Raw genomic sequence first — 22877 nt, 5'->3', positions numbered from 1 at the left:
TTTCCGTTCTCTGATTACACCCACTAGGAGACAGTTGGTGAGAGCATAAGAACACACCAACATATAATCATCAATTAAATGCAAATACAATGACAGCACAATGTCTCAGAGAAAACAGATGATTTTAGCTCACATGAAACCAGACAGAGTGACTCACACAGATGACAAAAATGCAGTCAGAAGATGCTTGAGAGGAAGAAAAGGTAATGAAACTACATGAGAAATAATTTAAAAGAGTGATATTTAGGAACCTTTAATGGATTGACAGAGTCCTGGTGTGGTGCTGTGGGTTAATGCACCAGACTGCAAAGCCATTTGAGCTGCAAGGTTGGTAGTTCAAACTCACCAGCTGCTCCTCAGAAACCCTATACAGGGTCACTATGGGTCAGAATCAACTTGACGGCACTTAACAACAGCAGTGAATTGACAGAAAGATTGAGGAAAGCAAGGAGAACAGAGAAAAAAAAATTAGAAGAATTTAGGAAAACACTGCAAGAACAAACAGACAAAATAAATGCAAATTTTGAAATAATACAAAACCTGCAAATCAAAATCCGTAAGTTTAATACTAAGAACTCAGGAATGAGCAATGCACTGAAAAAGCAAAGGAGTAGATTTGAATCCATGGAAGTCCAAACAAGTGATTTTAAAGATACATCCTTCAATATTAGTAAGCTAGAAGAATTATTTTTAAAAAAAGAATGAAAAATTGGAAGTCAGAGATATATCTGGGACACCATGAAAAGGAATAGTTTATGCCAGTCATCAGAATTCCAGAACAGAAAAAAGCATGGAGAAAATTATTGAAAAGTTGCTGAAAGAAAAATTTCAGAACTAGACTAGGGGAAGATTAAAAACAAAACAAAACAATTTTTGATAAAGGGAACAAGGGTTAATTGCTACAATTTGATGACCTTGACCTATATTCATGGAGGTAGTAACTCTAAATACCAACAGAGAGTGAAGGAATCTTCACAGCAAGTATCAATGCTATCCCCTCTATATACAGGGTAGATAGGGACGGGCAACTTAGACATTGGCTACCTAACATGAAGGGATGATAAAGGCACAAAGTGACTGGCTTACAAGGTTTTAAGAGGGAGTTTAGTTTAAGAGTGTGTGGCGGAATAAAAAGTCCCCACTGAATAGTTTTCATTGTGTCTAGAGGAGTCTAGTTAAAAGAGACGGGGATAAGATTCTTATGATTCAATAGTGAGTAATAGTTATCATGACTAATTGTGACTGTCACAATTGTAAAGGTAGAAGTTTTGTATAAAAAATATGGGAGTTAATCTTACAGTCCAGAAACAAAGGACCCTAGGACCATCAAGGGAGAAGAGCACAAGCTGAATGCGAGATCTAATCCAGAGAAGCAGCGATACCAGAGATGGAGCAGAGATGGGGACATGGAGAGAGGGAGCAGCTGAGGACTCTAGATTCATGGAAAGAGAGAGACTAAGAGCTGGTGGCCAGGAGGCAGAATTGTAGAGTGTGCTCTTTGGTGGTGTAAATTATTATATATGCCTGAGTGTAAAAAAATAAAAAATGAAAGCTAATGTGAATAGAGAGAAATACTGTTATCTGGTGGTACATGGAGGAGATTATAATCATTGTAAAGAAACAGGGTGTATGATTTCTTGAATGTAAAACTGATGATCTGCCCTGTAAACATTCATTCAAATCACGATAAAAAGTTACCAAAAAAAGAGGAAATAGTGTAGATACAGAACTTCCAGATGGCAAGGAAGTCAAGTAGATTTCAAAATAAAACAGACTTTTAAATGGGGGAGATTACAGAGTTACCTCAAAGAAAATCAATACACCTTCACATCAAGATAAAAATAATAAAATCAGAAAGATTTAGCAATATTAAAACAGCAGTAATGTAGACAATGAAAGGGAAACCCACAAACAAAATTAACTCAGCTCAGAAATTTAGAAAAAAGAGACTAACAATGCCACACAAAAACACACAGCAAAGTGACAGAAATCAATTCATGTTGTTGTTGTTGTTAAGTGCCGTCGAATCGGTTCTGACCCATAGCGACCCTGTACAGGGTTTCCGAGGGTGTAAATCCTTACAGGAGTAGAAAGCCTCATCTTTCTCCCGTGGAGCGGCTGGTAGTTTCGAACCGCTGACCTTTAGGTTTGCAGCCCGATTCGTAACCACTACGCTACCAGAACTCAGCTCAGAAATTTAGAAAAAAGAGACTAGCAATGCCACACAAAAACACACAGCAAAGTGACAGAAATCAATTCATACCTATTGATAATTACATTGAAGGTAAATGAATTAAATGCACCAGTCAAGAGACACAGAGTAGCATGTGTCTGTATAAATTGTGTCACAACTTATACACAGACAAAAATAGTCTAAATATCAAAGAATGGAAAAATATATATCAAGTTAACGTTTGTCAAAAACAAGTATGAATGGCAATATAATCTCTGCTAAAATAGACATTAAGGCCAAAGCCAGTATAAGGCACAAAGAGGGACATTATCTCATCATTAAAGGGTCAGTTGAACAAGAGGACATAACCATAATAAATTTCTGTACTCCAGTGAAAGAGCCTCAAAATGCATAAATCAAACTCTAATAGAACTGAAGAAAGAAACAGACTACAGTAATAGTAGAAGTCCTGGTATGGTGCTGCAGGATAAGCACTGAACTGCTAGCCACAAGGTCAGCAGTTCAAACCCTCTAGCTACTCCTCAGAAACCCTATACAGGGTCTCTATAAGTCAGAACTGATTCCATGACACTAAAGAAAAACAAAAAATTAATAGTTGTTGAAGGAGCTCTGGTAGCGTAGTGGTTACGAATCGGGCTGTGAACCTCAGGGTCAGCAGTTTGAAACTACCAGCTGTTCCGTGTGAAAAAGATGAGGCTTTCTGCTCCCGTAAAGATTTACAGCCTTGGAAACCCTGTACAGGTTCGCTATGAGTTGGAACCGACTCCATGGCACATTACAACAGCAACAACAATTGTTAAATGCCAATCAAGTTGGTTCCAACTCATAGCAACCCTGTATAGGGTTTCCAATGAGTAGCTGATGGGTTTGAACCACTGACTTTGTGGCTAGCAGTCCAGTGTGTATTCTACAGCACCACACAATAATAATAGCAGATTTTAATACACTACTTTTGATGAAGGACAAAACAAATGGAAAGAAACTCAACAAACACACAAAAGAACTAAACAACACTGTCAACCAACTGGAGCTCAAGGACATCTATAAAGCACTCAACCAGTAACAGCACAGAACACATTTTTTCCCCACACACATGGAACATTCTCCAGAATAGACTATATGTTTTTCCAAAGCAAATCAGTAAATTTAAAAACATCAAAATACTACAAAGCATCTTTAAAATTATAAGTCAACAATAGGAAAATCAAGTGGAAAAAAAATCAGATACATGGAAATTGAATAACACACCCTGCTTAAAAGTTATTGGGTAATAGAAGAAATTTTTAAAAAGAGAGAGATTTCCCAGAATCGAATGAGAAAGAAAACACGACATATTTAAACCTTTATAGCAGAGCAAAAGCAGTTCTCAGAAGGCAATTTATAACAAAAAATGCATACATCCAAAAAGAAGAAAGAACCAAAATCAACACCTTATCTGGCATCTCCAACAATTCATAAAAGAGCAGCAAAGTATACCAACAACCACCAGAAGGAAAGAAATAATAAAGGTTAGATCAGAAACAAATGAAATAGAAAAGAGAAAAACAATAGAAAGAATCAACAAAACAAGAAGTTGGTTTTTGGCAAAGATCATTAAAATTGACAAGCCACTGGTCACTCTTTCAAAAGAAAAGAAGATACAAATAACACAAATAAGAAATTATATGGTGACATCACAATAGAACCAACAGAAGTAGCAGCACAAAACTGCAACAAATTTGAAAATCTAGAAGAAATGGACAAATATCTAGAAATACACGATTTACCTAAACTAACACAGACTTAGGTAGGAAATTTGAACAGACCTACAACAAAAGAAGAAATTAATCAAGTCATTAAAAGACTCCCAACTAAAGTCGGGCTCAGATGACTTTTCTGGTGAATTCTACCAAACATTCAAAAAAAAGCTGACACCAACTCTACACAAACTAATTCAAAAATATATGGAAAAGGAAAAAGGAAAGCTCCCAAATTCATTTTATGAAGCAAGTATAACCTTGATACCAAAACCAGGCAAAGCCATCACTAAAAAAGAAAATTACAGACCAATATCCCTCATGAACATAGATGCAAAAATTCTCAGCAAAACCTTAGCCAATAGATTACAACATATCAAAAAATAATACATTATGACCCAGTGGGATTCATACCAGGTATGCAGAGATTGTTCAGTGTTAAAAAATCAATCAATGTAATCCACCACATAATTTTTTTTTTTTTAAGGGGAAGAAACACTTGATCATATCAATTGATGTAGAAAGGGCATTTCACAAAATCCAACAACCATTCCTGATTAAAGAAACAGTCAGTAAAATAAGAATAGAAGGGAAATTCCTCAACATAATTAGGGGCATATATACTGTATTATAAAGGAGCCCTGGTAGAGTAGTAGTTACAAGTTGGGCTGCCAACCTCAAGGTCTGAAGTTTAAAACTACCAGCCATTCTGCAGGAGAAAGACGAGGCGTTCTGCTCCCATAAAGATCTGCAGCCTCGGAAACCATGTGTAGGGTCACTATGAGTCGGAACTGACTCCATGGTTCTTAACAACAATATACTGTATGATAAGCACTGGAATGCTAACCCCAAGGTTGGCAGATCAAACTCACTCATCGATCTCGGAAATCCGATACAGGGTCACTATGAGTTGGAACTGACTGGATGACACACAACAATAGCAACAACATACAAAAACAAAACAAAACAAAACAAAAAAACCCAGCCAATGTCACTCTGAACAGAGAGAAACTGAAAATATTCACCTTGTAAACAGGATCCGGACAAGGATGCCCTTTATCTCCAGTCCTATAATGTGCTGAAAGTCTTAGCCAGAGTTATAAGGCAAGAAAGAAAAATTAAAGGCATCCAAATCAGTAAAGAAGTAAAACTTCCTCTATTTGTAGATCATATGATCTTATACGAAGAAAATTCCAAAGACTCAGCAGGAAAATTATTGGAATTCATTGAAAGATTCAGCAAAGTGGCAGGATACAAGGTGAACATCCAAAAATCAGTTGCATTTCTTTAAACTGATAGAGCTCTGAGAAGGAAATCAGGAAAGCAATAACATTTATAACAGCCACCCGAAAAATGAATCATTATTGCTGTTGTTAAGTGTTGTTCAGTCTGTTTCAACCCATAATGACCCTGGGTTTTGTATAGGGTTTTCAAGGAGTAGCTGGTGGGTTTGAAGTGCTGACCTTTCTGTTAGCAGTCCAGAGTTTATCTTACAAGGCCAAAGATTTTCATCTGTTGCTGCTAGGTGCCGTTGAGTTGGTTCTGCCTTACAGAAACCCTATGCACAACAGAAGAAAATACTGCCCCTTCCTGCGCATCCTCACAATTGTTATGTTTGAGCCACGGCTTCTGACACGGTGCCAATCTATCTCATTGGGGGTCTTCCTCTTTTTTGTTGACCCTCCACTTGTCAAGAATAATGTCTTTCTTCAAGGATTGCTCCCGTCTGATAATATGTTCCAATTATGAGAGACAAAGTCTCACCATATTAGCTTCTAAGGAGCTTTCTGGATGAACTTATTCCAACACAATTTGTTTGTTCTTCTGTAGTCTGTAGTGCTTTTAAATATTCTTCTCCAACACCATAACACAAATGCATCGATTCTTCTATGATCTTACCTATTCATGGTCTAACTTTCATATGCATAGGAGGCTATTGAAAATACCATGACTTGGGTCAAGTGCATATCAGTCCTCAAACTGATATCTTTGCTCTTGAACATTTTAAAGAGGTCTTGTGCAGATCTGCCTAATGCAATGTGTTGTTGGATTTCTTGGTTGTTGCTTCCATGAGTGTTGATTGTAGATCCAAGCAAGATGACAATTTCAATCTTTTCTCCATTTATCATGATGTTATTTTTTCATATACAGTTTTGAGGATTATTGTTTTCTTTACATTGAGATTCAGTCAATACTGAAGGCTGTGGTCTTTGATCTTCATCAGTATTTTAAGTACTTTTCACTTTTTGTAAGCTAGGTTGTGTCATCTGCATATTGCAAGTTGTTAATGAGCCTTTCTCCAATTCTGATGCCACTGTTTCTTCATATAATTCAGCTTCTCAGATTATCTGCTCAGCATATAGATTGGAAAAAAAAAAAATTGTAACCATGGTGCTTACCTTTCCTGATTTTAAACCATTCAGTATCCCCCCTTGTTCTGTTCGAACAATTGCCTCTTAGTCTATGTACAAGTTCCTCAGGAACAAAATTAAATATACCAGAATACCCGTTTTTCACATTGCTAGCCATAGCTTGTCATGGCTAGCAGTGAAAAGCCTTTGTGTAACCAATAAAGCACAAGTAAACATCTTTCTGGTATTCTTTGCTTTCAGCCAAGATCCATCTAGCATTAGCAATGATACCCCTCATTCCACATCCTTTTTTGAATCCAGCTTGAATTTCTGGCAGTTCACTGTCAATGTACCATAAAAAAGGCAGCCAGTTTTTAGTTATCTTTCATTTTACTTGCATATGATATTAATGACATTGTTTGGTGATTTCTGCATTCTGTTGGAATGTGGAAAAAAGATGAAATACTTAGGAATAAATCTAACCAGAGAAACAAAAGACCTATATAAAGAAAACTATAAAACACTACTACAAGAAAGCAAAAGAGACACTCCCACCTCCAAACAAAAAGAAAGATTATATATGCTCATGGTTAGGAAGACTTAGTATTGTGAAAATGTCAATACTACCCAAGACATTCTATAAATAAAATGTAATCCCAACCCAGATTCCAACATCATTCTTTAAACAGATGGAAAAACCAATCACTAACTTCATATGGAAGGAACAATAATATCTCAGAGAAGCAAAACATTACTAAAAAAGAACGAAGTAGGAGGCATCTCACTTCCCAATCTCAAAACCTACTACTCAGTTACAGTAGTCAAAACAGTTTGCTACAGGTATAATGAAAGGTACAAAAGTCAGTAGAATCAAGTTGAGGATCCAGAAGTAAATCCATCCATCTAAGGTAAATTGATCTTCAACAAATGGCCAAAACACATTAAATGGGAAAGAGATAGTGTCTTCAACAAACGGTGCTAGCAAAACTGGAAATCCATTTGCAGAAGAATGAAACAAGACCCATATCACACAACATATACAAAAGCAAACTCAATGTGGATTAAAGACCTAAATGTGAAGCTTAGAACTGTAAAGATCATCAATGAAAAAATAGGAACAAACTTAGGGCTTCTGATGTTGTTGCTGTTAAGTGCCGTCAAGTTGGTTCCGACCCATAGCGACCTTGTATATGGTTTCCAAGAAGCTACTGGTGAGCTTGAACCACCAAACTTGTAGTTCAAACGGCTTTGCAGTCTGGTGCATTAACTCACAGCGCCACACCAGGACTCCATTGGCTTCTGATACATGGCATAAATACACTATCAAACATAACTGACAATACACAAACAGTAGAAGACCATACAGATGATGGGAACGTCCTAAAAATTGGCCACTTTTATGCAATGAGAGATTTCATCAAAAGAGTAAAGAGAGAACCCACAGACTGGGGAAAAAATTTTTGGCAATGACATATCAGACAAGGGAATAATCTGTAAAATTTATAAAACACTTCAACACCTCAACAAGAAGAGAAGTATCCAACTTAAAAATGGGCAGAGGACATGAACAAATACTTTACTAAAGAAGACATTCAGGTGGCCAGCAAATATATGAAGAAATGCTCAATATATGAAGAAATTATTTAGAGAGATGCCAAGTCAAAGCAACAATGAGATATCAAGTTACCCTAGCATTGATAACAAAGTTTAAAAAAAAAAAAAAACAGCAAATGCTGGCAAGGATGTGGAGAGATTGGGACCCTCCTATGCTGCTGTCAAACTGTAAAATGGTGCAATAACTGTGAAAAATGGTATGGTTCTTCCTCAAAAAAATTGGAAATAGAAATATGACCCAGCAATCCCTCTATTTCGTATATATCCTCAAGAAATGAGAGTCGTGACAGGAAGAGCTATATGCATACCCATGTTCATTGTGGAGTCCTGGTGTGACACTATAGGATAAGCACTGGGCTGTTAACTGAAAGAGCAGTAGTTCAAACCCTATACAGGGTTACTGTGAGTTGGAAATTACTTGATCACACTTAACAACAGCAACATGCTCATTGTAGCACTATTCACAATAGCAAAGAGATAAAGACAGCCTAAATGCCCATCACCAGAAGAATGGTTAAACAAACTTTGATATATACACATAATGGAATACTGTGCAGTACTGAAGATTAATGATGAATATACTAAACACCTCATAACATGGATGAACATGCATGACATTCTGCTGAGTAAAATGTCATTCACAAAAAGGCAACTATTGTATGAGACCACTGTTGTAAAAAGTTTTCTTGCTTAAGAAACATTCTGTGATGGTTACCAGGGATGGGAGGGAAGGGAAAATTATTCACTGGGTGGAGGATAGATGCATGTTAACTTGGGTGACGAGGAAGGCAATATATAACAAGAAGCAGGTTGGCAGAGGACAGATGAAGGTAGTGGAAAACACAAGAAAGAGTGAAAGATGTCAAGTAAATACAGGTAAATACTGGTAATTGATGGTACATGGAATGGATTGCAATCATTGTAATGACATGAAGCGTGAGATTTTTCTGATGTAGGACTAATGATCTGTTCTCTAACCCTTCACTCAATTCACAGTAAAAGTTATTGTTTTAAGTTCATGGAAAAATGCCATTATCTTGTCATTCAATTTTTCATGAACATGGTTAAGTGCCTTCATGTAACATGCATAGCTCACATAGGAAACGAATGCAGGAGGGGGGTTGCATAGTTTGCAAAAGCCACATTACATATCAGTTATTTGAGTTAAAATACAGTAATTTTTCTAGCAAATATTTACTGAATGTTTATTATGCCTAAGGTATTGTTTGCCCTCATGGAACTTGTGGTATTATGGGAGAGAGAAACAATCAAAGAATAAATTAATAAAGCTTCAGGCAGTGATAAATTTTATGAAGAGAATAAAATTGAGAAAGAATATGGAGAGTGACTTTGTTTCCCCTGCAATCAGCTCAGTGAGGGGGTTGTATAATGCCAAATTAATGAATGAATAAAAGACTACCCCCACCCAAGTTCAAGCCTAATGCCTAGTTTATAATAAATAAACTAGCTAATGAGTCTCTTCTGCCTCCATTCTTTCCTTTTCAGGCATGATGTACTTAATTGCCTAATTTAAAATGCTACTTGTATCATTTTACTTTGCGATTCCCAAACATTCAATAACTTCCTATTGTCTTTTCTTTTTTTTCCTTTTAGCAAAATTTAAAGAAAATGGTATATTTATCTGTCACTGAATCTTACTTATTGACTAATATTGTTTATTTCCTTTTTAAACCCATAAATGCAGCATTTTCTCTTTTTTTAAAAAAAAAGCTCTCCTTTTTTTTTTAACTGAAGACATATGGTTGTGGCGGCCTTTTAGTATAATTGTTAACTTAAGCAACTTTATGGGAAAGTTGTTGTTAAGTGCTGTTGAGTAAGTTCTGACCCACAGCAACATTGGTATAGGGTTTCTGAGAGCAGTTGGTGAGCTTGAACTGCTAACATTGTGATTTGGCAAAAGTAGAAGGGATTAAACAGCAAACTACAAAGATTTATATCACTCCAAATCTTTGAATCATAAAAACACTAGAGTTTAGTACTGAGAATGGCTTTGGAATCAGTCTAATCCAACTCCGAAGACCAGAGAAGTTGTGGGATGACATCAAGAACATCAGACAGGAAGAAAGCAAAAGATCATTATGAAGACAAGAAACAAGGAGGAAAAGACCAAAATGGATGTCAGAAGATATTCTGAAATTTGTTCTCCAGCGTAGAGATGCTAAAGTAAATGGGAGAAGAGCTGAACAGAAAATTTCAAAGGTCAGCTTGAGAAAACAATGTCAAATATTATGACAAAATGTGCAAACACCTGGAATTCAAAAACCAAAAGGGAAGAGTACACTCAGCATTTCTCAAGCTAAGGGAACTGAAGAACAAATTCAAGCCTTGACTTGAAGTATTAAAGGATTTGAATTATTGAAGGATACAGAAAACATCAAAAGAAGATGGAAGGAATACACAGAGTCACTGTACCAAAAAGAAACAGTCAATGCTCAGCCATTTCCAGAGGTAGCATATAATCAAGAACCAATGATCCTGAAAGAAGAAGTCCAAGGTTCATTGAAGGCATTGGCAAAGTACAAGGCACTGGGAATTGATGAAACACAAATTGAAATCTTTCAGAAAACTGATGTGGCCCTGAAGGCACTCACTCATCCATGCCAAGAAATTTGGAAGACGACTACCTGGCCAACTGACTGGATCCGTATGTGTGCCCATTCCATAGAGAGGTGACCCAATGGAATGCGGAAATCATCGGACAATATCACTGATATCCCATGCGAGTAAAGTTTTACTAAAAGTAATACAAAAACTGCTGTAAACATACATGGACAGAGAACTTCCAGAGGTTCAAGCTGGTTTCAGAAGAGGACGTGAAACGAGGGATATCAATGCTGACGTTAGATGGACCTTGGCTGAAAGCAGAGAATAAAATTAAGATATTTACCTGTGCTTTATTGGCTACACAAAGGCTTTCAATTATGTAGCTCTTGACAAGCTATGGACAACATTCTGAAGTATGACTATTCCGGAACACCTAATTGTGCTCATGAGGGACCTGTACATAGACCAACAGGCAGTGGTTCGAACAGAACAAGGGAACACTGAATAGTTTAAAATTGGGAAAGGTGTGTGCCAGGGTTGTATTCTTTCACCATACTTATTATATCCGTATGCTGAGCAAATAATCTGAGAAGCTGGATTATATGAAGAAAAACGTGGCATCAGGATTGGAGGAAGATTCATTAACAACCTGCAATATGCAGGTGATACAACTTTGGTTCCTGAAAGTGAAGAGAACTTAAAACATTTACTGATGAAGATCAAAGACCACAGCCTCCAGTATGGGTTGCACCTCCGTGTAAAGAAAACAAAAATCCTCACCACTGGACCAATAAATGCCATCCATATAAATGGAGAAAAGATTGAAGTCAAAGTTCTCATTCTGTTCGGATCAACCATCATCACTCATGGAAGCAGCAGTCAAGAGATCACACAGTCATTTGTTGTTGTTGTTAGGTGCCGTCAAGCAGGTACCGATCCATAGTTGCTGGGTCCTGCAACAACGTCACAATGGTTGCCATGCTTGAGACAATTGCTGCTGCCACTGTTCCAATCCTTCTTGTTAGGGGTCTTCCTCTTCTTTGCCGACCCTACATGTTACTAAACATGATGTCCTTCTCCAGGGACTGGTCCCTCCTGATAACATGTCCACTGTATGAAAGACAATGTCTGATCATCCTGGCTTCTAAGGAGCATTCTGGATGTACTTCTTCCGACACTGATTGGTTTGTTCTTTTGACAGTCCATGGTACTTGCCATATTCTCCTCCAAAACCATAACTCAAATGCATCAGTTCTATGGTCTTCCGTATTCATTGTCCAAATTTCACATGCATACAAGGTTATTGAAAATACCAAGGCTTGGGTCAGGCACACCCTAGTCTTTAAACTGACATCTTTGCTCTTAAACAATTTAAAGATGTCTTGTGCAGCAGATTTGCCTAATGAAACACGTTGCGGGATTTCGTGACTGCTGCTTCCATGAGTGTTGATGGTTGATCTGAGCAAAATGAAGTCTTTGACAACCTCATTCTTTTCTTCATTTATATGGATGTTATTTTTTTGGTCCAGTGGTGAGGATTTTTGTTTTCTTTACTTTGAGGTGCAGTCCATACTGAAGGCTGTTGTCTTTGGTCTTCATCAGTTAGTATTTCAAGTCCTCTTCACTTTCAGCAAGGAAGGTTGTATTATCTGCATATTGCAGGTTGTTAATGAATCTTCCTCCAATCCTGATGCCACATTCTTCTTCACATAATCCAGTTTATTGAATAATTTGCTCAGCATACAGACGGAATGTTGCTGTTGTTGTTAAGTGCCATACAGTCAGTTCTGACCCGTAGTGACCCTGGAGCAGCTAGTGAGCTTGAACCCCCGACCTTGCAGTTCAAACCAACTTTGCAGTCCAGTGCATTAACTGACAGTGCCTCACCAGGACTCTATTAAGTATGGTGAAAGAATACAACCCTGGCACAGATATAAAGCATTCAGTATTCCCTTGTTCTGTCTAAACTACTGCCTCTTGGTTTATGTACAGGTTCCTCATGAGCACAATGAAGTGTTTTGGAATACTCATTTTCCGCAATAGTGTACATAACTTGTCATGATCCACATGACTAAGCCTTTGCATAGTCAATAAAGCACAGGTAGACATCCTTCTGGTATTCTAGGCTTTCAGCCACGATCCATCTGATGTCAGCAATGATATCCCTTGTTTCATGTTCCCATTTGAATCGGCTTGAATATCTGGCAGTTCCCTGTCAATGTACAGTTGAAGCTGTTTTTGAATTATCTTTAGCAAAATTTTACTTGCATGCAATATTAATGATATTCTCTGAGGCTTTCTTCATTCCATTCACTCATCTCTTTGGAATGGACACAAATATGGATCTCTTCCAATCAGTCAGTCAGGTAGCTGTCTTCCAAATTTCTTGGCCTACATAGATGAGTGTGTGCCTCCAGTGCCACATCCATTTTCTGAATTTTTTTCTATTTGTATTCCATCAATTCCTAGAGCCTTGTTCTTGGCCAGTATCTTCATACAGTTATTTGGTGCATTTCATATTGTCTGAGAGTTAATAGGCTTCTTGAGGATCTGATCTATTACATATTACTTCACCACATATTATATACATAAATATGTATACATATTGTACACACAAATGAATGTGTGAATGAATGAAGGTCAAGCCAGTGGTAGAAGCAATGGTAGAAATGTTATAAAATTTGATACCTTTGTCTTTATTACCATTAAATCCCTTATATACTTATAATAGGACTCCTGGTATGGCGCTGTGGGTTAATGTGCCAGACTGCAAAGCCGTTAAAACTGCAAGGTTGGCAGTTCAAGTTCGCCAGCTGCTCCTTGGAAATCCTATACAGGGTTGCTATGGGTCAGAACTGACTCGACAACACTTAACAACAATACTCATAATAAGGGAGCCTGGTGGATTACAAACTGGGCTGCTAACCACAAGGTCAGTATTTCAAATCAACCAGTCGCTTCTTGGGAGAAAGATGTGGCTTTCTGCTCACATAAAGGTTTACAGCCTGGGAAACCCTATACAGGGTCACTAAGTTGGAACCGACTCGGTGGCCAACAACTACCACTACCACCACGGTGGTGGTTATGTGCCATGGAGTTGGAACCTATTCATAGTGACCCTGTACAGGGTTTCTGAGGCTGTAAATCTTTACGGGAGCAGAATGCCTCATCTTTCTCCCGCAGAACAGCTGGTAGTTTTGAACTGCTGACCTTGCGGTTCGCAGCCCAATTCATAACCACTATGCTACCAGAGCTCCTAATAAAGCTAAGAGATTCTTAGAATCATCTTCCTCTTTCCTCAGTTGGCTGGTGGCTGTGTGCTGTGGAGTTGGTTCCAATTCATAGCGACCCTGTACAGGGTTTCTGAGGCTGTAAATCTTTACGGGAGCAGAATGCCTCATCTTTCTCCCGCGGAACAGCTGGTAGTTTTGAACTGCTGACCTTGCGGTTCGCAGCCTGATTCATAACCACTACGCTACCAGAGAGCTTCTTTAAATGTTTTCTTAGGTAAAGAGAGTAGTAAAGTTGCAAACCAGTTTGAATCTGGGCAGAACTAATTATCCTGTGAGACCAAAGTCCTCCCTGGACTTTTTGAGGAGGAGGAGCAGGTTCAGGGAACTGCACTTGTGTTCCTCTCAACTTTGGCCAAGATTGCTTAGTAAGAAAAAAAGGAACACTTAGCATTTTGCAAAAGTTCCTTCTTCTGCTTCCCCATTTACCTTGTTGATGCCTTGAGAGACGGAATAAATGAGAAGCAGAGAGGATGTTTTTCAACAAGCTCTTCTTAATTAGTTCAGGCCTCTTCACTTCCTGTCTGGATTACCTCAGTGCCCCCAACAAGTATCCCTGCATCTTGTTTCTAAAAACAAATCTTGGCTTGTCACTGTCATGTTTAAAGCCATTCAACGGCTACTCATTTTCTTATAGATAAAATTCCAATTCTTTAAGATGTGGCCCTGGGGCTGAGTCTTTTCTTTCCAGTCACATATTTCCTCACCCAAACCAAGCTTTGCAGTCCTCCAGGCTTTTCTCTTGCTCTGTCTTTCTCTTCTTCCCCCTCAACCTTCTCTTAGCTCAATCCAATTTATCCTTCACGATTGTTTCAAGTGTCCCTCCAGGAAGTTTTACTTGAGCCCCTCTGAATGGATTAGGCTCCCTTAACACACATTACAGACCTTTTCGGCCTCAGACAAGTTGCTCTCTAAGATTTAGTATCCCAATCTAGAAAATTGGGATAATATAGTATTTACTTTAGAAGTTTGTGGCAAGGATAATAGATAATTAATTCAAAATACTTAGCCCTGTGCCTGACATACATTATGTCATATGTTAGGTGTTAAATCATAGTAATTCTTTAATCCCATCCCTTCATTATGTTTGTGAAAACAGAAATCCAAAAAGGTCAAATGAGTGGTTTAAGAAGAATAAAGCTGATATGAGGGAAGTGTCGGATTTGCTTATGAAGGTTTACAAACCTAATTTAGAAGTGAAGAAATTTGAGGGGATGGACTTAAAATTGAATATTAAGATGCAGCATTTACTGAGAAAAAACCTTGAAGTTGAGAGTAGACATTATACTACTAAGAAAAATGCGAGTCAGCACAACTTTCAAGACAATTCAGAATATTTGACACAGAACTGAAACATTTTCTTAAATGTCTCAACTTGCTGATTTGTTTTTGTTTAGATCTGCTTATTTCTATCTTCAATCAAGTCCAGTCTGTATTCACTAAATAAAATGTTTTGTAAATACTCAGACTTTTTTTTGTCTACTGAATTAAGTACAACATTAAACCATTAACATGGCCTTAAGAAAATCAATATTTTCCCCAGGCTCAAGACCACTCACGCCACAGCTTAATTAGTCCATAGCTTTCAGCTTTGACTCTAGATTGCTTTGCCCAATGCAGTTGCTACTAGCCACACGTGGCTATGGGGCACTTGAAATGTGTTGTCAGTGTTAAGTACATATGGATTTGGATGGTTTGGTTCAACACCAACAGAAGAATGCAAACAACCTCAATTTTTTTTTATACTAAAGATTACTTGTGAAATGTTAATATTTCTGCTATCTTGGGATAATTAAAATTAATTTCACCTGTTTGTTTTTACATTTAAAAATGTGGCTGCTGAAGTTTTAAATTACTTATTGATGTTTGTTGTTGTTGTCAAGTGCAATCAAGTTGGTTCCTACTCATATCGACTCTCTATGTGGTTTCTGAGGAGCAGCAAACTACCAACTTTGCAGTTCAAACCAACCTTGTGGTCCAGTGCTCATCCTACAATGCCACATCAGGACTCCAAAATTACTTGCTAGTTTTCATTCTATTGCTATTAAAGGACCCTGGTGGTGTAGTGATTAAGTCCTGGACTGCTAACCAGAAGGTCGAAACCCACCAGTGCTCTGCAGAACAAAGATATGGCACTCCACTTCTATAAAGATTTACAGCCTTGGAAACCCCGTGGTGCAGTTGTACCCTATTGGGCTGCTGTGAGTCAGAATCAACTTGATGGCAATGTCTGGGTAATGCAGTGGTTAAGCACTGAAAGGTCAGCTGTTAGAATTCACCAACTGGTTTTCGGGACAGTGCTTTCAGTAAAGATTGTTGTTGTTACTGTTAAGTGCCGTCGAGTCGATTCTGACTCACAGTAACCCTGTATAGGGTTTCCAAGGAGCAGCAGCTAGTGAACTTGAACCACCGACCTTGCAGTTCAAACTGACTTTCCAGTCCAGTGCATTACAGCCTTGGCAAAGCTGTGAGGCCGTTCTAGTCTGATCTATAGGGTCATTAGGAGTTGAATCTACTCAACAGCATCCAACAACAACATATTGCTATTAGGCAGTGTTGCTCTAGACCCTAGATTTTTCAGAATCAGGGGAAAAGCATTAGTTCTAAGGTCACACATTGCCCTTGCCTAAGTTTTCTCTGATCTGATGGTTCCTCTTTCACCCTTCTACAGGCCAAGTTGCAGTCGCGAGCCTAGACTTCCATAGTTCCACTCAGAATTTTGTTGTTGTTACGTGCCATGGAGTCGGTTCCCACTCATAGCAACCCTCTACAGGGTTTCCGAGGCTATAAATCTTTACCGGAACAGAAAGCCTCATCTTTCTCCTGTGGAACAGCTGGTAGTTTCAAACTGCTGACTGTGATGTTAGCAGCCCGATTTGTAACCACTATGCTACCAGAGCCCCTAAAAGGCTAAAAGAACCATTTAATATATAGTTCGCTGGGCGAATCCATATTTTAAAAATTAGAGGATAATAGGTAATCCAAATTGACCTTTAAAACTTACTTAAAAATTTCTGATTGGCTTTCCTATCTTACTTGGATTAGCTCTCTTAATCTTCATTTAGGTGCTTTTATTATATACAGATTTTATTATTATATACAATGGGTTAATCAAGATTATGAGTTTCTTGTATAGCTGCTCCTTGTCCATACATGACCTGATACATACATACTAAAACCACCTCACACCTACTGCTGTGAAGTCAATTCCAACTCACAGCAACCCCACAGAAAAGAGTAGAACTGCTCCATAGAGTCTCAGAGGCTATAAACCTTTATACTGTCTCATCGTTTTCCTGTGAAGTGGCTGCTGGGTTTAAACCCTAACCTTTTGGTTAGCAGCCCAGCTTTTAACCCAAGGCACCACCCAGGCTCCTTAAAAATAACTAGCTTGTTTCTGTCTAGTCTTGAACTGGGGACCTTTTGTGTGTTAAGTGAATGTGATAACAACTATACTGTGGAAATTTGCTTGCCATGTTGTTGTTGTTAAGTGCTATTGAGTTGATTCTGACCCTCGTTTCCAAGGAGCGGTTGGTGAGTTTGAACTGCCGACCTTGAGGTTCAAACAATGTTGCAGTCCAGTGCATTAGCCCACAGCACCATACCAGGTGGTTAATAAATGAATGTGTATATGTATGTACTAAACTGTATGAATAAACTGTATGACCTCTATCATGTAGGGAGTCCTGGTGTGGTTCTGTTTCATTCCTCAGGGTCTTCTTCTCTTCTTGTCTCCCATCTTTCTTCTTTTTGAGAACATTGTCATTCAAATGTTACAGGTAGATTTCAAGCAGATTCCACTGGAGTCTTAGGAAGATGCTCAGAATTGGGAGTAGATGCAATGGTGGAGAGACTTCGAAGAAGGATAGATACTTTTGCCTAAAATGAGAGCTTGAGGAAGGCATTTCAGAATGACAATAGCGGTAGGAACAATGGTTTGAAGGTTCAGGGGAAAAGCGTAGAAAAGCGATGAACAGAAGGTTCCTCACCTTATTGGGCCTGAGGATTGCTGTTTCCTGGTGTTGGCACTCAGTTAGAAAGGATGCTGACCTCACTTGATTTGAGCTCCTGGATTGAATTAGCCCTGGTTGTGTAATTGACTTTGATATGTGGCCTTTGGATCTGAATTGGGTTTAATAAGATTTAACTGCTTCAGAGGGCTTTATAAGAATTCATTTTATCCTTCAAATCTGATTTCAAATGCTACCTACTTCATGATGCCTTCTCTGACTTTGGTGTTCCTTCTTAATGCTCCTATTGTGCCAAAGTTGTGTTTTATTGGATTCCGTGGGAAATAGTTCCTTCATTTTCTCTCCTCAGGAGTCTTGAGGGATAGAAATGTATATTTTATTCATATTTGTGTCCAAAGCTTAGCACACACCAGTAACATACTCAATTGAACAAGCAAGTACTCAATAAAGATTTTTAAAAAACTATGTTAAGAGCAAAAATTTTGTAAGCACTGGGATAAGCATTCACACTGATATTGTTGCATTCACCAGACACTTCAGGAGGAAAGTACTTTTATTATCTCTTTTTTACAATTAGTAAGGAGTGTGGCGCTGTAGGATCAGCACTGGACTGCTATCTGCAAGGTTGGCCGTTCAAACCCACCAAGCTGCTCCTTGGGAACCCTGTACAGAGTTGCTATGAGTTAGAACCAACACAAAGGCACTTACTAAGTGTGGCAGCGGTAGTGGCCCAGGATCAGACATTGTTTCGTTCTGCTGTGCATGGGGTCGCTATGAGTCGGTTCCGACTCGATGGCACCTGACAACAACAATGAGAAAACTGAGCTTCAGAGAAATTTTTTGACCCAAGGTCAACTAGTAAGTGGCTGAAATGCTTCTATAGGCTTTTCCCCCCTCTCCCCCTATAGTGCCTCTTACCCACTATGGATGAAGAAATGGATGGATGTGGATGAAGATGAGACATGGAAAGTTCCTTTATTTTACAGACAATTTTGATGTTAAATTATGGTTAGCTCTTACTCCATGTCTAGCTTCTGAATCGTTGGTGTTGTTTTTTGTTTCTTTCTTTAAACTTTTTATTGTGAATTGAGTGGTGTGCAGAGCAGGTCATCTGGTCTACATTTAACAATTCATGTACTTTGTTTCATTGCAATGGTTGCAGCCCCCTCCATGTACTATCAGTTAACAACATTTACCTCTAGTTCTCCTAACTCTTGCATTCTTCTCTGTGTCTCCTGCTACCTTACTTTTTCCTCTGCCAATCTCCCATATTACCTGCCCTGTCACCCATGTTAACATGTGCCTACCCTCTAGCCTGTGAATAATCCGCATCCTTGCCATGACCATCATAGAATGTTTCTTTTTTTGTTTTTTAAAGGTTTTTATTGTGGATTAAGTAAAAGTTTTCAGGGCATACCATCAGTTTTACATTCAACAAATCATACACCTTGTTTCATTACAATGATTACAATCCCCTCCATATACCATCAGTTATCAGTATTTCTATTCACTTCCTTTTTTTTTTTTAAACACTCAGGCATATATAATAATTTACACCACCAAAGGGCACATTCTGCAAGTCTGCCTCCTGGCCACCAGCTCTTAGTCCCTCTCTTCCCATGAATCTAGAGTCCTCAGCTGCTCCTTTTCTCCATGTCCCCATCTCTGCCTCCATCTCTGGTGTCACTGCTTCTCTGGATAAGATCCCGCATTCCATTTGTGCTCTTCTCCCTTGATGGTTTTAGGTTCTTTGTTTCTGGACTGTAAGATTAACTACTCCCCTTTTTTTTACAAAACTTCTACCTTTACAATTGTGACAGTAGCAATTAGTCATGATAACAATTACTCACTACAGAATCATAAGAATCTTATCCCCATCTCTTTTAACCAGACCCATCTAGACAAGATGAAAACTGTAGAATGTTTCTTTTAGCAAGAAATTTTTTTATTGTATTTTTACAGTATCTGTCCTTTTGTGACTAATTTCACTCAGCATGATGTTATCTACGTTCATCTATGTTGTGAGGTATTTTGCAGAATCATCATTATTCTTCAAGATTGCATAGTATTCCATTGTGTGTATGTACCAAAGTTTGTTTAACCATTCTTCTGTTGATGAGCATTTAGGTTGTCTCCATCTTTTTGCTGTTGTAGATAGTGCTACAATAGATGTGCATATATCTACTCGTGTCCTAGCTTTTATTTCTTGTGGGGAAATAAGATGGATTGCTGGGTCATATGGTATTTCCATTTCCAGTCTTTAAGGAAGCGTCATACTGTTTTCCACAAGTCCTGGTGTGGAACTGTGGGTTAATGCACCAGACTGCAAAGCTGTTTGAACCGCGAGGTCGGCAGTTCAAGCTCACCAGTCGCTCCTCGGAAACCCTATACAGAGTTGCTATGGGTTGGAACCGACTTGATAGCACTTAACAACAGCAACATACTGTTTTCCACAATGGTTACACCATTTTACAGTCCCACCAGCAGTGTAGGAAGGTCCCAATCTCTGCACACCCTCACCAGCATTTGTTTGTTTGTTTAACTTTGCTAGTAATGCTAGAATAATATAATATCTCATTGTTTTGATTTGCATCTCACTGTGACAGTGTAAAATAAGTACTGGACTTCTAACCACAAGGTCGGAGTTTCAAATCCACAAGTCACTCCTCAGAAACCCTATACAAGGTCTCTATGAGTTGGAACTAACTTGACAGCACTTAACAACAATAGCTAATGATCGTGAGCATTTCTTCATGTTTGTTGGCTGCCTGGATGTCTTCATTGAAGTGTCTATTAAAGTCCTCCGCCCACTTAAAAACTGGATAATTTGTTTTCTTCTTGTTGAGGTATTGAAGTTTTCTATAAATTTTAGAGAGTAGTCCTTTATTTGATAATGTCATATTGTTAAACATTTTGTTTCCCGTCTTTGGGTTCTCTTTTTACTCTTCTGGTGAAATTCTTTGATGCACATAAGTTTCTAATTTTCAGGAGTTATGTTTGATAGTGAATTTATGCCATGTTTCAGAGCACCTAGGTTTGTGCCTATTTTTTCACTGATGATCTTTACAATTCTAGGTTTTACAAAATCTTTCTTTCTTGTTAGTCTGTATCTAATCTCAGGTGAAATGTTTTGAACCCCTTCCTTGGAGTGTAATCCAGACAACAACCAAGTGTCCTGTGGGGAAGGAAACTAGCATTTTTCTTGGTTTCTACTTCTTACTATTCATTCATTTTAAAATTTACAAGCCAAGAAGTATAGCCAGAATGCTCCTTGCAAGTCAGGGTGGCCAGGTGTTTTGTACTTGGGATAGATCAGGAGGGACCAGTCCCTGGAGAATTATATCATGTTTGGTAAAGTAGAGGATAGGAGGAAAAGAGGAAGACCCCTGATGAGATGGGTTGGCACAGTGGCAGCAGCAATGGACTCAAACGTTGCAATGATTGTGAGATTGGTGCAGGACTGGGCAATGTTTCATTCTGTTATGCATAGGGTCGCTGAGTCAGTACTGGCTCAATGGCACCTAACAACAACAACAACCTGCTCATGGCAAGGCCGTGCATGCAGAGTAGAACTGCTCCATAGTGTTTAAAAGCAGATGACTGAACCTGCCTTGTGAGGTTCTTATGGTTGGGTTTTAACCGCTAGCCTTTTTGCTAGATTCCTTGTCTGTGTCACCCAGGGACACAGGAGTCAGAATCATTTTGTCACAGTAGCAACTGGGTATGCGGTCCCTTTTAGGCAGTAAGGTGCTGTCCAGTCGGTTCTGACTCATAGTGAACTTGTTTAGGTTTCTGAGGAGCAGCTGGTGGGTTTGAACTGCTAATCTTGTGATTCAAACTGACCTGTGGTCCAGTGTTTATCCTACGGTACCACACCAGGACCAGAACAAAACAAAGTCCTGGCTTTTAAATGGCACTTTACATTTACTAGTTCACTTGCTCCCCAAGATAACTGCAGGAGGTAAGGATTATGACAATTGTAGATAACTTAACAATGCTTATCTGTGCCAATTGCTGCCTACAGGCTTTCTAAGTATAAACTCAATGATCACAACAACCCTATGAGCTAGGGGCAATGTTTTCCCCATTTTACAAATGAGGAAATTGAAGCACTAGGAGGTAAGAGACTTGCTCAAGTTTTGAAATCAGGGAGTGTGGCTCCAATTCCCAAGCTACTAGCAATACGTTTTGTTTATGTTTCTTTGTTAATATCACACAACTTTTAAGTGGTTAAATTCTGTCTCCATCCTGTTATGTCTCACCCCAAGCCCAGGGGGTTTGTGTTACACCCCGGGGGCACTGTGGAACAAATGAGAAAGAATGCCTTAGAATTTTCGCAACACTTTCTCTTCCAAAGAATTCAAGCTGATTTCCACATAATTCTCAAAGATTTGTGAAGTGAACTTTCTTGTACTTTAAATTTCATCACAAGGAGAAAGATAAGACAGGGCCTCAGGTCATTTGACTCTGACAGAGGCACCCAGCAGGTGGCGCTATCTTAGTCGCCACCAGCTGACTGCCCCATCCCCGGGGCTCACCGCCTCCGCGGAAAGCTTCCCGGCCCTCCCTCACTCCCTTCTCTCTCCTCCTCCCCACGGAGCCCGCGTCCACGTGACCTTAAAACGGCCAATAGGCGAGCAGAGAGGGCGAGCTGGTCCCTGTGGCCGCCATTAAAGCGAAGGGAAAACCCGTGAATTCGGATTAAAGGGGGGAAAAACACCGCCCGCTGGGCCTACAAAATGGGGGAGACTACGGCGTCCAGGCAGTGAGGCCGCAGGAGAGCAGACGTTAGGTCGGCTCGGCCCAGGGACAACACGAAGACACAGCCAGAGAATGGTCTGAGCCCGCAGACGCCGCCGCCACCTCCGCCACTGACGAGACTCTGGGCTTAAGGACATCGCCGCTGCCGGGCCGGGGGCCTGGGCTTCCCTCCCCGTTCTTGCCCTTCCCGCCCCTCTACGACCGCCTCCCCGCCCGAGAGAACCCTCCGCGGCTTAGGCTCTGCCATCTCGTACTCGATTTTAATTATTTATTGTGTAATTAATTATTTTTCTGGTGGAAGCGGCACACATCGCCTATAGAGAGACGAGCGCCCGCGGGCTCCGCGGCGGCCGCAGTCCGGTCCGCGGGGCGAGTGCGGCGCGGCCCTCCCGCCT

Source organism: Chrysochloris asiatica, unplaced genomic scaffold, assembly GCF_000296735.1.
Source record: "Chrysochloris asiatica unplaced genomic scaffold, ChrAsi1.0 scaffold00007, whole genome shotgun sequence".
Taxonomy (NCBI): Eukaryota; Metazoa; Chordata; class Mammalia; order Afrosoricida; family Chrysochloridae; genus Chrysochloris; species Chrysochloris asiatica.
Note: the sequence above shows the minus strand (reverse complement) of the source record.